This window comes from Haliotis rufescens, unplaced genomic scaffold, assembly GCF_023055435.1.
Source record: "Haliotis rufescens isolate VD_foot unplaced genomic scaffold, xgHalRufe1.0.p SCAF_1, whole genome shotgun sequence".
Taxonomy (NCBI): Eukaryota; Metazoa; Mollusca; class Gastropoda; order Lepetellida; family Haliotidae; genus Haliotis; species Haliotis rufescens.
In genome coordinates, this window is record NW_025963779.1 from 46,845,783 (window position 1) to 46,862,291 (window position 16,509).

A 16,509-nucleotide genomic window follows, 5' to 3' on the forward strand; every position below is an offset into this window, starting at 1 on the left:
TTTTTCTTGCACTTAAGAAGGTTGAAACAAATTTGAAACGACCACAAAAGTATATGTTAATGCAAAGTGTATTGAAGGACAAAGCTCAGGGAGTTTATTCAGCACTATCAGTTGATGTTAGTTCAAACTATACTAACGGAAATAAGTAGCCGTGCTTCGTATACATTTAAATAAAAATAAATTTATTCTGAAAGTTAATAATGCATCTTTTAATACGTATTCAAGAAGACATCTCCTCGACTATAACGTTCATCGAGACACAATATCATCTCTTTGGAGACGATATCTACAGCAGGACAACACTCATGACTTGCCACGGGACGATTGTCCACGTGTGACAACACGTCAACAAGATAACAATATTCGATTGGTGCATCTACGGAATCGATACCAAACTGCAACTTTACAGCGTTGTGACAAAATAGTGGCAGAACCATACGCTACCGGTTGCGGGAGCACAGTATACTGTTCATAGATAAGTCCATGTTACATCTGGACAGCTCTGACACAGTGACACTCGTGCAAGGGTCCATAGACGTTCAGGAGAACGTTTTAGCAACGCTTGCGTTACTCAACGCCGTCAGTTTTGGGGTGGCAGTGTAATGGTATCGGGTGTCATAGAACATCACCATTGTTAATAGTCTATGATGATAATTTGAATGGCGTACACTACAGGGACGACATCGTTCGACATCATGTTCTACCCCTTGTGCAAATACAGGGACGTAAGGTCACGTTACCATCGGGTCTTCCATTACCCCCTGGATGCAGAGTTGTTGTTTTTCTGACGCACATTTTCCTAAGATCGAAAAAGTGAAGGTTGTGCGAGAATTGCGCTCACGCGGCACTGGCTCTACCACTGGCTATAAAATTACTCAGAGGTGGGGAATATTAAATTTCCTATTTAATGGTGTAAATTTAACTGCAAATATTAAACCACTTTTAAAAAAAGACACTTCTAAGTGTTGTCCGAGAATTTATTCTGCGTTGAAAAACAGTAAATTTCTCCGCTTTTTATCGTACACCGATAAAAGTACTTTGCGACGATTCTTTTTTTATTTATAAGCTTTACGGAAACTGTGAGCGAACAAAATACTGCCTAATATATGAACGACATAACTATATATATCAAATGGAGTTATATGCGTATGTATAACGACATACATTCAATGCCAAAAATAGCATGCCGTAAGAGACGAATACTGATTTTTGTCTATGACGTCAAAAGGCGCCAGAGATGATTGATTAATTAGTAAAATGTTTTATAGGTGTACGGGCAACTAGGCCCATTTACACCTTGCCCATAATAAAGGTTTGCTAAGAAGCTAGATATTTTATAAAGTATCAAAACTGCCACACGCTTTAATATAAGCCAGAGAAGTTACACAGGTACACAAGCTCCTCGCAGCGATAGCCCGTTCGCGGAGCTCTCTAATACTATCGCTGCCACAAGTCAAAACTCCCCACTGTGATAGATGGTCCCAACCATGCTTGGAGTTGAACTCGCAACTGCATAACCGTTATGTTTACAAACAAGTGACGACTGTCGTGACGCCGAATACACTTACCCCTGCTAAATTACTTTCTTTCTTTGTCAATTTGTTACCGAGAGTGTAACGAAGATGTCACGCGCTGGGAAGGACCTTGACACGTACAAAGAAAAGGGGGCATAACTCCGCTATGCCTAGCACTAGTTTATAGTCACCCAGGTCACTTGGTGAGAATTAGCTGTGGGTAAGGACAATATATTTTCGTGGTGTTTTGTTCACGTGGAACCAAACTATTCCAACACAAATATCGAGATTGAAACTGTATACGTTTAGTTATAAACAAAACCCATAAGACATGATGAAATCGTGCTTGATAAAAAAGAGGTAATAGAGAAATGGATGGCCCTATCTAACCTATTACCATGGTATGGAACATCTCGATGAGTAAAACGAAATTTGACGCTTTTTCGACACAACATAAAATGACTGCTTTCACCAAGTACATAATGTCTTGAATATATAAACAATTAGATAGTTTATCGTGTATCTTCATTGGACAAGACACGCACCTGTTTGGCATCAATTTACGTAATGAAATACCCCAAAGAATATTTCAAAACAACCAAAATTATATTCAATATTGGACATATATTTGTTCATTATTATGTTATTATTTCTCATCATCTAGTATCAGAATTACACAATAAAAGATGCGAAGAAAGCTCTATTGGTATAGAATTATCAGGATAATCGTGTAAGGTTGAACCAACGGGGTATATGGCATGGGTTTTATTTTTATACTTTTTACAATTCCCGGAGAAATAAAGTTAACAGTTTAATATCCTGTGATCACAATATTGTAAAAAGAATGAACCTATTGATTATATAATGCAAAATTCGTAAATTGTTTGTGACTAACGCGCACCTGGCGAATCGTTAGACATCACTGTTCTGTGTATCAAACAACATAAAAACCAATTCCAAGACCAAGGCAATTCTTTTAGAAAGGTGTGCATATATTTTAACGAAAAATATTATCCATTTTGTTAAAGTAATATATTCAGTTTTAGTCGTAAAATAAAATGAAACAGCTATTCAAGGATATTGGTTACATGAACTTATATTATTGACTATTACACATCCAAAGAAATACGTACATGCTGCATTTACACTTCATCTTCTAACACTTGTCCAAAGAAAAGAAATATCGTATTCGACACTAAAAACCTATCAATTGTTATGTAAACAATGTTCAATCAAACAGTAGATTATCAAAGGTTGGTTCATACATGTTGTGGCCTATACTTACGTATGATATCATTTTGAACATTGAAAAATATCCAAAGTGAAATTAATTGTGTGAAAACAAATGTATAAAAGATATGCAAAATCTACTTCATAAATGAAACTGTAACCAGCATGATACAATGACCGTGTGCACTCTCATTCAAGGGCCTTCACCTCAAAGAGGGGGGCACGGGTGGCGTCTAAGGCGCCGCGATTCGCTGCGCAGAGTTGCGTCCCTTGGGCATGCCAGAAACCTATGATTGTGGGTTCGAATCCCGGTTCGCCCCGATTATGTTTCTAGGTTTGTCAGCACCATACCCGTGCTCGTGGGTTTCGCCGAAGTGGTAAACGTCTGAGACCTGCATCACTTCGGGCTTTCCTCCCACATTAAGCTGACACGCGGCGTTAAACCAAACTCACTCACTGGCATTCGTATTGTGACATAATCTTTGAAACAGTCTGCGTATGAATTAATCACGACCACTTCCGTCAATTTTGTTTTGACGTCAAAAACACGCACATTTTCATCGGGATTTTTTATCGGTAAATATAACTCACGGAAAATTCTCAGTAAATATGGACTTCAACATAAATGTCATATATCTATCACTGTTAGGACATGTACTTGCCAAATGGCAATGATATGAATTATTGGACATTTAGATTTCAAACAAGGGCGCTTACTTGACTTTGCTTGCCATATTCGGGTGCTTCGAATTCCATATTACGATTAATGTAGAAAAGAAGGAAACTTATAATACCAGTAATTTTATCGATGGCTAGGCAGTGCTTAGATCTTTGGGATTTGGTGACTTTAGATACTGTTGGAAAGACAATCAACTAGAGTTGCATGTCATACAATTTGGTTACACTGTGTGAAGAAATAAAAACGCTGTAACACTTTTGATACAATGTATACGTTTTTGAAACCGCGACGTCATCACATCACCCACAGCACCATGAGGGTCAAGCTGACACGCCGTGATATAACTGGAATACTGTTAAAAGCGGCGTTAAACTCAACTCACTCACTCACTCACCTCAAAGAAATTACCAAATATGTACAACAATGTTGACATATGACATCACTACCTGTGACCGACTTTTACAAAATGGCGTGTTCACTGTCAACAGTACGCGGGATTTTACGAGGGGACTTTTGTTGATTCAGGGATCGTATATACGTAAATGTGACATGTAAGTAATCAGAAACATTCTGACAAGCTATGTACTGTTATTTGTTGTTATAATTTTCATTGAAGCAAACCGAAATAGTCAGAAATTCCGATAAATATTGTTGTCGTTGTTCGTGATTTTGCGTCAGTCATGGCGTCACACAGGACGGTAACTTTGACAATTTCTGTTGAAAATATCAAATCATTGCAATGTACCTATTTTAAATTCCCTAATTCTTCCTACTATTCTCTTCCCATGCATATTCTGAAAATGTTGAGCCAATATCTTGAAAGAATAGACGAATGGATAGTTCAAAATAGAAGAAAAAGCTACACTGTGTAAACTGTATTTTGCTTTGTTTACATTTCAAACAAGTGCAGTTTTTCGAACACAGCGTTCGTTTTCATACCTAACGTATTTTGCTTGTTTTCATCCAACCACTTTGTAATGGTGACAAAGGCCATTGGTCACTTGATTCTAAAATGTATGAGGAATTCAAAGATGTGTGTATCGCAGCTAAGTTTGAAATATATGTGATGTTACAGGCGCCTCATAACCGGTGTACCTGAAACGTGATTTTGTAAACATAGCCAATATGGCGGAAAGTTCACTTCGGCGTTCGTGTTTGCGTATTTTCCAAAACATTCTAAACGATTTTAGGGTTATCTGAGACGTTTTGGAATGATCATTGGTGATTTCATAAAAGACAGATACCCGTGATCACTAATATGCTATCTTTGAAATTCATTTCTCCGAGTAAATATCCTAAATTTAGATTTCAAAACATGCTGTAAATAACGCCGTGAGTGGTGATTTGGTAATGTGTAAAAAATGGCGACATTTACGATGTACCTTATTTTCAGAGGTCATTTTCAGTACTTTGATATCACAGAACAGGGAATTTCCCACCTTATTCAAAACCGTGAAGTGTATTTGTGTGGGTGATGTATTTTGAATTTTATTCGACTTCAAAGTGAGGGTTGTAGAGGAGGGACATATATGTCCCTGTGGCATCCAGGGGGTTAACTGCCCGACGAAGGAGGGCAGTTGAAAAGACCGAGGGCTTCTGTAAATGATAATGCCCTGAAAAATAGCGTTACCGTTATTATAGCTAAAATGGATGGAATTTGTTATCAAATAATTTTTTAATTTGAAGTTTACACGATATACGGCTTTTCCATTGGACGAGAGGTCGGTCACGTGACCGCGAAATTGACGTTCATTTTAAGGATTGACTCACTCTCCTACCCAGAGTTCCATGCGGCCGGCAGCCAGCTAGCATAGTACCTCTGCCACAGGCCAGCGCCATGTGACGATTCGTCACAGTCCATTCAAGATATTGCATATGCTTTTCATCCGTTTCATGTTTGACAAGTCTACACATTTTCATAAGCAAATGGTTAACTTTCATTGAGAAAGTATGCAAATACGTAAAAATCTACTTGTTTTTGCGTAGTAATCCTATGTTTACATTGGTTGTACGGCTCCACGTGCTGTCATCGAAGCGCAACGGAGAGCTAGCGACACGGTCACTTTGATGCATAAATATAAATTGTCATGCAACTCACTGTAGCAGTTGTAGTAGCATATCTATATAGTTATGCAAAACAATATGTAAAGCGCCCCCAAATACTTGCATTAGTCCGTTCTATACTGATTTCTGAAAAAGCGCGTTTGTTTACAAACAAGAGAAAAGTCCGGTCACGTGATATGCAAATTAGCCTGTGGCAGTGGTGTTATGCTGAGTCATCACTGCGACGGAGTGTGGGATTGACTGTGTATTTTTTTCGGTTCATTGAGGTATGAATCGAAAAACCGATGTGCAAACTGTATGAATCCGCGTAACGGATTCTTACAAAAGTTTGCACATCGGTTTTTCGATTCATACCTCAATGAACCGAAAAAAATATACAGTCAATGCTTATAATTAAATTCGACAACGTAAAACATGTTTTATCTACAATCTACCCAAAACAGTTGCATACATTAAAACAGACAAAAATGACGACATTGATAAACATTCAAGGTGTGGGAATACATACAGTGGCGTGACATAAAACAGGTGATCGTTTAATTTATGCACATAACTTGACACGCCTACACAGTCAGTAGCCAATCAACGGAGAGTGGGATTAAAACAATGTTCATTGGACCTGTCAATTAAGGCAAGAGGCTGCAACTTGCAACAGTCAGACTGTACATAACGAACCAGAAGAAATATGTCCGAGAGAAGGCGGCTGTTTCAAATAAAATGGTCATTTACTGCGTGATTCAAACATTACTTCCCTGATTACGGTAAAACACAGTTGGAGAAATGCTAGTTAGAAATGAAACCCGAAGACATGAAAGTTGAACCTGAAGTGAGCGGGGGAAAAACAGGCGAGCGAGCCTGCACGTTTGCTGTTTCATTCATTCCCGGCCTTCGGTTACAAAGGGTAGTTTGGACAATGAGTATGCATGAAAGTTGCTTAATGTCCTGTGCATGACGATACACGTCAGCAGAAAGGGAATTCCCTCGACTGTAATATTAGGATTCCCCGACATTCCGCAGTAATAAAAGTAGTGCGCCGCGGTGGGCGTGGCTTAATTTTTTACATTTATTGGGAAATGAACACACTCCGGCGCAGTGGTGACTTAGCATAACACCACTGCCACAGGTTAATTTGCATATCACGTGACCGGACATTTCTCTTGTTTGTAAACAAACGCGCTTTTTCAGAAATCAGTATAGAACGGACTAATGCAAGTATTTGGGGGCGCTTTACATATTGTTTTGCATAACTATATAGATATGCTACTACAACTGCTACAGTGAGTTGCATGACAATATATATTTATGCATCAAAGTGACCGTGTCGCTAGCTCTCCGTTGGGCTTCCATGACAGCACGTGGAGCCGTACAACCAATGTAAACATAGGATTACTACGCAAAAACAAGTAGATTTTTACGTATTTGCATACTTTCTCAATGAAAGTTAACCATTCTTTGACATTTGTTTATGAAAATGTGTAGACTTGTCAAACATGAAACGGATGAAAAGCATATGCAATATCTTGAATGGACTGTGAAAGATGTGACGAATCGTCACATGGCGCTGGCCTGTGGCAGAGATACTATGCTAGCTGGCTGCCGGCCGCATGGAACTCTGGGTAGGAGAGTGGGAAATAAATGCAATAACACGTGACCAATCCAGCTAATCAGAATGAAGGAATTTCCATGAACATAAAGCTCGGAGGTTCACACAGTTTAACTTTAACCAGCGCTTTTAAATCGTTCACACTTCAATGAACCCATCCAAACTGACGTTCAATTCTTAAATAATTTCATACTTTGAAGTTTACACTGTGTCTTTCATGCCGGTTGGCTGAATGGATAGTCTCGTGATCTGATATTTGGAGTTCACACACCTGTGAACGGACAAAAAAAGTTCACACGATGTGAACAATTTTTTGTGGAATTGATCGTGTGAACTTTTGCCGGAACTACATTCCGGGGTTTCCCCGAATTCTCGATCGGTGTTTATGATCAGCTCGTTTTCCTATTTTCTTTTAATCCCTGCATTTATCAGCAAAATAATTTATTTAGTATTTTTGCCTGGTCTTGTAACATTTCATCTGACTTATAAATAAATAAATGCTTTGGTTCTGGTGTTTCACGTCGTCTATAGCTGCTATATACATGAAACAAAATGGATTGTCCTTACGGTGATTTGGATATGGAATGGCTATCTTTCAATACTAATAATGCAAGTAAAGAAAGTTAATTCTGTAAAATTACTGATGTGAACGAAATTGATTTATTGAGCGATATTGACTTTGATGCCTTGTTTTCGGAAATGACAGGAATCTAGCCACAATGAAAACAATGTAGTACCCTGCTGAGATGTGGCCGCTGACACAGAGCAAACGCGACTGCTCCTGATCAATCCCAAACTAAAACGTACCGATTCACTATCGCATCGGGAAAAAAATCTAAGATTTTGAGAAACCATAAAACATAAATTTTAAAAAAATATAAAAAATTGTCTGTTCTACCGATTGGTCATCGGAGACGAGAAAATACCCGTAGACGGAATTAGAAATCTACTATTCCGGTTTCTGAGTTGGCCGAACTTCTCCGTGCATTCTAGGCCGAGAAGCGGCGGCACAGAAATGAAGGTGGTCGACGTCATACAGTAGGTCCATCTCAGGTGATAAGAAACACCAGCTAAGCAAAGTATTACAGCACACGCGACAAATCCCAAACTCCAAATATAACACACCCTGACGTTGAAAATTAACACAAAACACGCAAGTTTCAGAGTACTCGGTTCAATCCCCACCAGTCCATTCCGCATCGTCCGAATTGGTTTGTGATTATCCCAAACACAAGCAACACATTCATAAATCGGTGATATTCCCAATTTGCTAGTGCAATGAGAGGGTTCACGCATCGGGGTGTTTTCCATAACTGCTCCATAAACGTCATTTTCAACAGCAGTAAGTATAAATTTCATCCTCATGCTCCCGTTCGACTCGAAATGTACCTCTTCACAAACTTATGTGATGTCATATATAAATCCGCGCTTGGTGCACCGAGGTCATGTTTATATTTTTGTTCACCTTCCTGTGGCCTATTTTAAAGATTTGATTTATCCCAAATATTGTTTGTAAATGTGTTCAGAGAATGAAATTATGTTGACATATTTCTTGATTATGTTGTATATATTCAAAGAACTATTTTTTCTTTGCGTAACTGAGTATGAGTGGGCAAACGTATGTGACCAAGAGCCGGTGTCCCGGTATAAACCCTCCCCCGTACAAATTCTCCCCCCGGAGATTTTATACCGGTACAAATTCTCCCCCGAAGAATCTGTTCTGAAATAAAATCTCCCCCGGGCGGATATATTTCGCGCCCGCATCAGTATAAAGTCTCCCCCCTGATTATTTGGTTTGTTGCAATGTCTTTAAGTACTATATTCTTTAAATAGTTATCTTTAATGTAAGGAGGGTTACTTTAAAAAATAGACTATGAAATATGGTCATAATGAATTGATATTCAGCAGAAGAGAAAAAGTAAAACTAAGAATAATAATCGGAAGTTTTATATGCAAAGTAACCCCAAGTATAGAGAAATGTGTATCATCTTCCCGAAATGATTAGCATGTATAGAATAGATTAAAAAACACCCACCCCAGCCTGTATTGAACATCAACCGGCATCCTCAAAGCAAAGTGTACATGTAATTATTACAATCGGGCTGGCGGTGAATCTTAATGAAGAACACCTTGTTAAAAAGACACACCGAAACTGATTTGCATAACTGATGACCACAACATATTGCAAAATATCAAAATAGTAAAAATGATACAGTATAACCTCATACTGAAGAGAAAACAAGAACGACACAGAGAAGTAAAATAGCACGTCATGTAGAAATGAGATAAAGTAATCTGAGAAGGGATTCATGTTATATACAACTTAAAAAATTATTATTATGAAAAACGAAAGGAAAAGTGGAAAAGTTTTTTGTTTCAACAGAAGTTTATACATAAATATATGATTGGCAAACAAGCTTTACTGGCTTATGTAAAAGCCGCCGCCCTTTAGGCTGAGTTTCCATGTGCGCGGTTTGCCACGCGGTTTGGGGCACGTTTAGGGAGGCGGTTGAAATGCTATACAAAAACTATGCTTAAATGTTCGGCGACTTAGTTTCCATAGTGCGCGGTTTGCCGCGGTTTCACCAACTGCAAACCGCTAAGGGCTAGCGGTTGGTATAAAACCGCGCAAATCGAAACAGTTCATTTATGATGTAGTATTTCCATTGGCGCGGTTAGAACCGCTCGGCTAAAAATATATCGAACAGTGCTCGATTATCTTGAACCGCGTGGTAAGCCCAGCGGTTCTAATTTTACAGAAAAAGGCCTAATTTCTTTTGAAAAAAACCTTGCATAGCGGTTTGACGCCGGGGTGTTTTCATGTAGGGAGGGTGGTTGTGGGCAAGTTGCTGCACCTCACACATAATATGTGTACAAATACCTCAAGAGTAAGAACAATTGCTAAATAAACACACTAAACCTAGAAGCAAACGGTATCCAAATAACAAATAACAACCAAAAAATTAATATCATAAATATATACCACTGGGTAGAAACACAGGTCAAACCTGAGGATTTAAACACCCTCCTCCAAATAGGCAATACATCTACAATCTTCCTAGGAGACTTGAATGCCCACCACCCTACCTGGGGTATAGAAGATAAAATAGATAAACACCGAAAACTCATCTCAGAATGGATAGAACAAAATGACCTAATACTACTAAATAACAACCAACCTACAAGATAGGACAAATTACACCACAAAATGTCGGCTATCGACTTAACCATATGCACCCCAGATTTAGCCCACATTATTCAATGGGAAGTACACGGAGTACCACTAGGTAGTGACCACTTCCCCATAAATATAACTATAGGAGACGTAAACATCCCAACACCAACCCAAAACCAGGAACCTAAATTTCACTACAACAAAGCTGACTGGGACAAATTTCAGGAAATTTGCAACCAGGCTAACCTAGCTGACCTAGAAAGTAACGACCCCGAAATCTACTGTAAAGAAACTTAATTATGGTGTACGTTTTTGGTTGGTGATTGTTCAGTAATGTCATGTGTGTATGTTGCATCAATAATATGTAGGTATGATCGCCGATAATGAAGTAATTAGTCAATATCACTTTGGCCCGTCTTGGCCCGGCCCGACTTTTAGGCAATGCCCTCAACTATTGAACTGCATGGCAGAGATTTTATTCGGGGGGCGAATATATTTCGTAACACCGGCAAATACCGACCAAATAACATTGTTGCAATGTTCTTCGGCGAAACCAGAGTACATCAAATTTAAGCAAACCTTGTCACGATATTATTCGGCGAGATAAGTAAACTGCAAAGTATGAAATTATAAGAATTGAACGTCAGTTTGGATGGGTTCATTGAAGTGTGAACGATATAAAAGCGCTGGTTAAAGTTAAACTGTGTGAACCTCCGAGCTTTATGTTCATGGAAATTCTTTCATGGAACTTTCGTGTGAAACATACATGAAACAAAATGGATTGTCCTTACGGTGATTTGGATATGGTATGGCTATCTTTCAATACTAATAACGATGTGAACATTTTTTTGTGAAATTGATCGTGTGAACTTTTGCCGGAACTACTTTCCGAGTAGTATAGGTAATAGGGGTTCTGGCTCACTTCCACTGGAGCCAGATTTATATACCTATACTGCTACTACAGATGGATTTTTTTATGCAAAAATGATGATGCGATTCAACGATCGTCATGAGACTAATTAAAAGAAACATCAATATTAATTAATAATTGATAAAATTTACTATAGCCCACGAGGATATTGGATAGGTATAGGAGCAATACAAAAATTAGCCACCGCGACTAAGGTATCTAAAGATGTGGCCAAGGATTGGTTAAAGAAACAAGCAATGTGGCAAATATATTTACCGGCACCGCGTTATATACCGAGGAAGAAGTTTGATATTTTTACAACAAATGAAGTTCATCAGGCTGACCTCTTGTTTCTTCCCCATGATAAGGTAAGATGCAAAACGTTAAATACGCTTTAACCGTAGTGGATGTGGCTAGTCGATACAAAGAGGCTGAGCCATTAACCTTGAAAGATTCAACAGAAGTAGCTAATGCACTGAGCCGCATATATAAACATGGACCATTAAAAAGGCCTAAGCTATTTCAAGTAGATCCCGGTTGCGAGTTTATGGGATTGGTAACTAAGCTGTTAAAAAAGAACGATGTCAAATAAGCGTGGTGAAAAAAAGGCCAACCGTAGTCAAGCTATTGTCGAAAGATTGTTTGGATATCAGTATGGGATTGAAATGAAATCGGGACGATGGAGATCAACCGAATAGGTGACACGATTATCAGCTGTTGTATCAGTGCTGAATAATGAAGTAACGAGATTAATCGGGAAGAAACCATCCGATGCAATTAAAATGACATCCGTGACTTCTGAATCTTCAGCACCGAGGAGAGGCAAAGAACGAAAACTTCCGGATAGAGTAAGCGTAAGATATTTATAACAGCCCAGTGAACTCGAAGGAGGCCTATGTCGCGCAACCGATCCGATTTGGTCTCTTAAGACATATAACATTAGTCGATTGGTTACGAAAGAAGGAGAGCCTATTCTTTATTATCTTAAAGATGGACCGGGCAGGGCATTTGTACGAGAAGAGTTGCTCATAGTTCCCAAAGATACAGTATTACCACCATAACCATAAGCATAGGTAGTTACACCATCCTTATCAATCCATCTCTTTGTATCTAAGGGGGATAATGATGTCTTGTTCATTCTTAATCCATATATCCTATGATTATAACTTCTTAAAGAGTTCATCTCGTGTTTGAATGTTCTACCATTGAATAATGCTTCTTTATACTGTTCGTGTTTGATATGCTTTTTTACCACATACTTAACGCCCTTAGCTTTTCTTATCTCTTCATTATCGGACTTCTTTATAGAATACATCTTAGGTCTCAATCCGACATACTCCGCTATAGGAGTCCCAGCGCATTCATCCTTCATCTTACCTAACACCTTTTTATTTACTACGCTGTGCAGTGGATTATCTTTTGGGTAATCGCTTGTGTCGTACATATCTATTTTTTCTGCCATATCTTTATACACATCCTCGGTTTGTATTTCCATCAACAAAGAATCTGTGTCAGTATATAATACCTTGCATCTATCACCGTATTGCTTCTTAAGTTCGTTGTGAAAAAAGTCATACATTGAGTGTTTTGACAAGCTGAGAATACTCATACTGACGTACACCGGTCTGTTGAATTTTATATTACTCTTCTGCATAGGCAACGCTGCCAAGTCGTATATATCGAATATCTTGCTTCTGTTAAAAGCCGGACTGGCTATAAGTTTCTTAAGTCTTTCTTCCTCATAAGATCTGACTAATTTAACATCAACACGCTTCCTTAGGTTCTCCATAGTTTTACCAAATACTGAGTTATTCATGAGCTTAAAAAGATTCTTTTCTAAATCGCTGCAGCTATCTTTCTTAAATCTGTATTCAGCCTTATATAGGGCTCCATCCAAGGGCTTTGATCAAACTTTAGAACTCTGTGTATTTTCTTTAGTTTCATACCTAATGATAGATATAACTGGAGATTTCTGTAGTGAACTATATATTTTGTCTTATCCATCAAATTTGGTACGAGTTTTTCTACGTAAGCTAACCTAGTATTACCCATCAAGGAGTGTTGATATTCCGACATCCAATCTTTATTCACCATTAATCTTTCGGGAGCTAGCAGATAACTGTTATAATCTTTATGTAACGAATTTGGATATAAGTCAACTTCTAGTATGTACCCTTTATTCACATTGATATTATGGATATTATTCACTTCGATATCATCGACCCACCCAAAACCACCCGTGGTTGAAGGTTGACTCATAGCCCATCCGTACAAATTGTTGGCGTCGAGATATAATATATGCGTGTCGGGTTTACTGGCATATGCCATACCTTAGTGTTTTAAACATGTCTTTCTAAATATCTCGAATATATCGGCGAGTAAGAGTAACAGTACATCGTTTTTTAAGTACAGATCGTGATAATCACCTAAATTCTTACAACCTAATTTATCCCACACCGTCAGAGCGTGTTCATAATCGGCTTGTTATTTTAGATTCTGTTAAGTTACTATAGAATGATTCAAGGGGTGGTAATTTAGTTTCGTCGAATCTAGACCAATCATCAATATATTCGTAAGGATATACACCTTTTCTCAGCAACAAATGATGGCACCGATCGATATATTGGTTTGTTATTGCAAAGTCATCGGGATTGTTCGCATTAGCTAAATTGTCCAGGGAAGATAACAGAAACAGTACGGAGTCTATGAATCTAAGCCCATTACTTTGCTTTATTCTGGCTTTCCCATCCTTGTCCGTATAATGTGTAGTTTTAGTCAACGAGAACGATATATATTTTTCCATATTATTAGGAATACACGTTAAGCCGCCGTCGGTCTTTGAGATAGCTTACATAATGAGATGTGAATTGTATTCTCTAAGGTTATGAAACACTACGGGGATGGGTATTGTTTGAGAATTCATTTTTAGTTTCAAGTAACACTCGTTATGCGTGGCTCCCCGATAATTACACGTGACTTGGCAATGATCTCTTACAGAATCCCCATTCAGGGGTTAATTACAAACATGACAACTCGTTGACTTCTTATAGGCCCTCAAATCATCCCTTGTCATACACATTGGTTTCTTACGCGATAAATTTTCCCTGATTATTCTCTCTTCGTTTTGTAGATATTCTAGGAACTTTCCCGCTGCATTAGGACCTCTGTAAATCACGGGCAGGTTTGTTTTCCCATCATACCTTACAACTATATATCCAAACCCACAAGGAATATGTTCTTGAGTTTTGTGCGTAAAACTATCTTGATTATCTTGATTGCTGTGTTCAATATTTTCTATAGGTTTGATAAGCGCTTCGAAGTCAGCGTAAATTACATACGGTACTGGCATTTGATTACAATAATGTTCAAATTTTGATATATTTTTTCCCTCTTTAGGCATATCAATCCTGATAGCATTCTGTCCAACACCTCTGCAGTCTTCTTTATGCGCTTCTAATAGATCTTGTCTGCTGTACCCATGTAGGCATCTTTCGCAGAAATATTTCTTTCCCTTATATTTTGTTTGATCGTATAATAGCCTGTTTAAACTCTTTATCCATGTATAATGATATTTTCCATCTTTTTCGATCAGAAATGAATTGATTCTGTGAATATGTTCTGGAGCGGAGCTTATCCTGTGTACAACAATTCCTTTAGAAGAATGTCCGAAAACATTTATAGCTAAATTATTTTGCTTTTCCAACTTATTAATTTGTGATATTGGTGTAGGTTCGTCTATACCATCGAGGTTTAGTCCATCGTTTTGGAGATAGCTAGGTCTATCCGGATTTTTGTCTACGGGGAACAATGCAGATCTTATCATCATTCTGAGACAGTCATTGGTTTATTTTTTACATTAATTATGGCTTTTTTCTTTTTATAATACGGGGATAAATATATATAAGATCCACCTTTGAAGGGCATATAATTTGCTATATCTAAATATAAACTATCGATTTTATCCACACCCCAACCCGAACCTCTGTTAGTCCAGCGTTCCAAGTTTCCTGTATCCTCTGAATTGATGTATCTAATGATGCATTTATAGTATCGGATTCGGTTATAACTTCTTGATTGCTCCGGAAATATGGTTCGGTATATTCGGTGCTATTGTCTGCGCTACTTTTACTCAATGACATTTTAATCGTCAGCTGGTATTTTTACTATGTAAATCATCTCATTCCTCGTTAATTTTGCTCGATGCGATGGGCTTAACATCATTAACATCCATGTTGGAATTAATATCCATCTTCCAACCTCTTAGATATGTACCAATGCCGGCGGATGTAGGTACAAATTTTAATTCTTGTTTTTTATCAACATCGTCAACTGATTTATTATCATCGGATTGATTATTATCTAGTAAAGCGATCAATTCAGCTTTTCTCATTCGAGAATAACCTCTCAGCCCACTGTTTTTTGCTTGAGCTTTGAGTTCTCTAACAGTCTGGGGTTTGTTGTATTCCAAACCGAGTAAATCGATCAATTCAGTTTTTCTCATTCGAGAATGTCCATGTAGACCACGTTGTTTTGCTAAAGCCTTCAACTCTCTCATAAAAAACATTGTGGTTTAATGGTATATGCAAAATGGGTCAAATGTCTAATTGGTTGTTTTTCATATATCTAAATACGTATCCTCCCCAACCTATTCCTCTCATTGATGTAATCTATCTTATAATCTAAATAATCTGGTTCCTGACCCTATCAGCACCGTGTTTCTTACATAAACAATAACGACCTTTGACCCCTATCCCGCACACAGAACATGTATAGTTAATGTTTCCCTGCCTGATGTAATAAGAGTGGATGCCACAGTAAATACCAACAGAACGTCGGTTGCATTGAGTCGGCTTCCCCATGAGTGTAATTCTGCACAGATTCATGGTTATACATCTATCATATCATTTGTCTAAATGCAAATCACATCTCCACTGGTGAGTCAGGGTGACATGGCTGATAAGACTCGACCTAACTAGGTCATGGTTTATGTGTAGTTATTGTGTAGCTATAAATAGCGATGACTGATAACCCAAACATTATGAATACTATCTCGCGGTTTTTTGTTCGTCTGACGGTGTATAAAACTGACTTATTGTTGGTCTCTGTATTGGGTCAAGTTTTTTTCCATAAACGAGGAAGTATTCGTGCATGGCAGATTCAACATCCTTAAACATTTGAATTGAATGTCCCTGCTTACGCAGTTCTTCATGAATAAAATCTAATCTTAATATCCTCTGTCTGGTCCATTGTGACTGGGCTGCTTCGAGTTGTTCTATTGTTTATTATGTCGTTTACACTCCTCTTCAACTTCTTTAGCGTTTGATTCCCTCATAC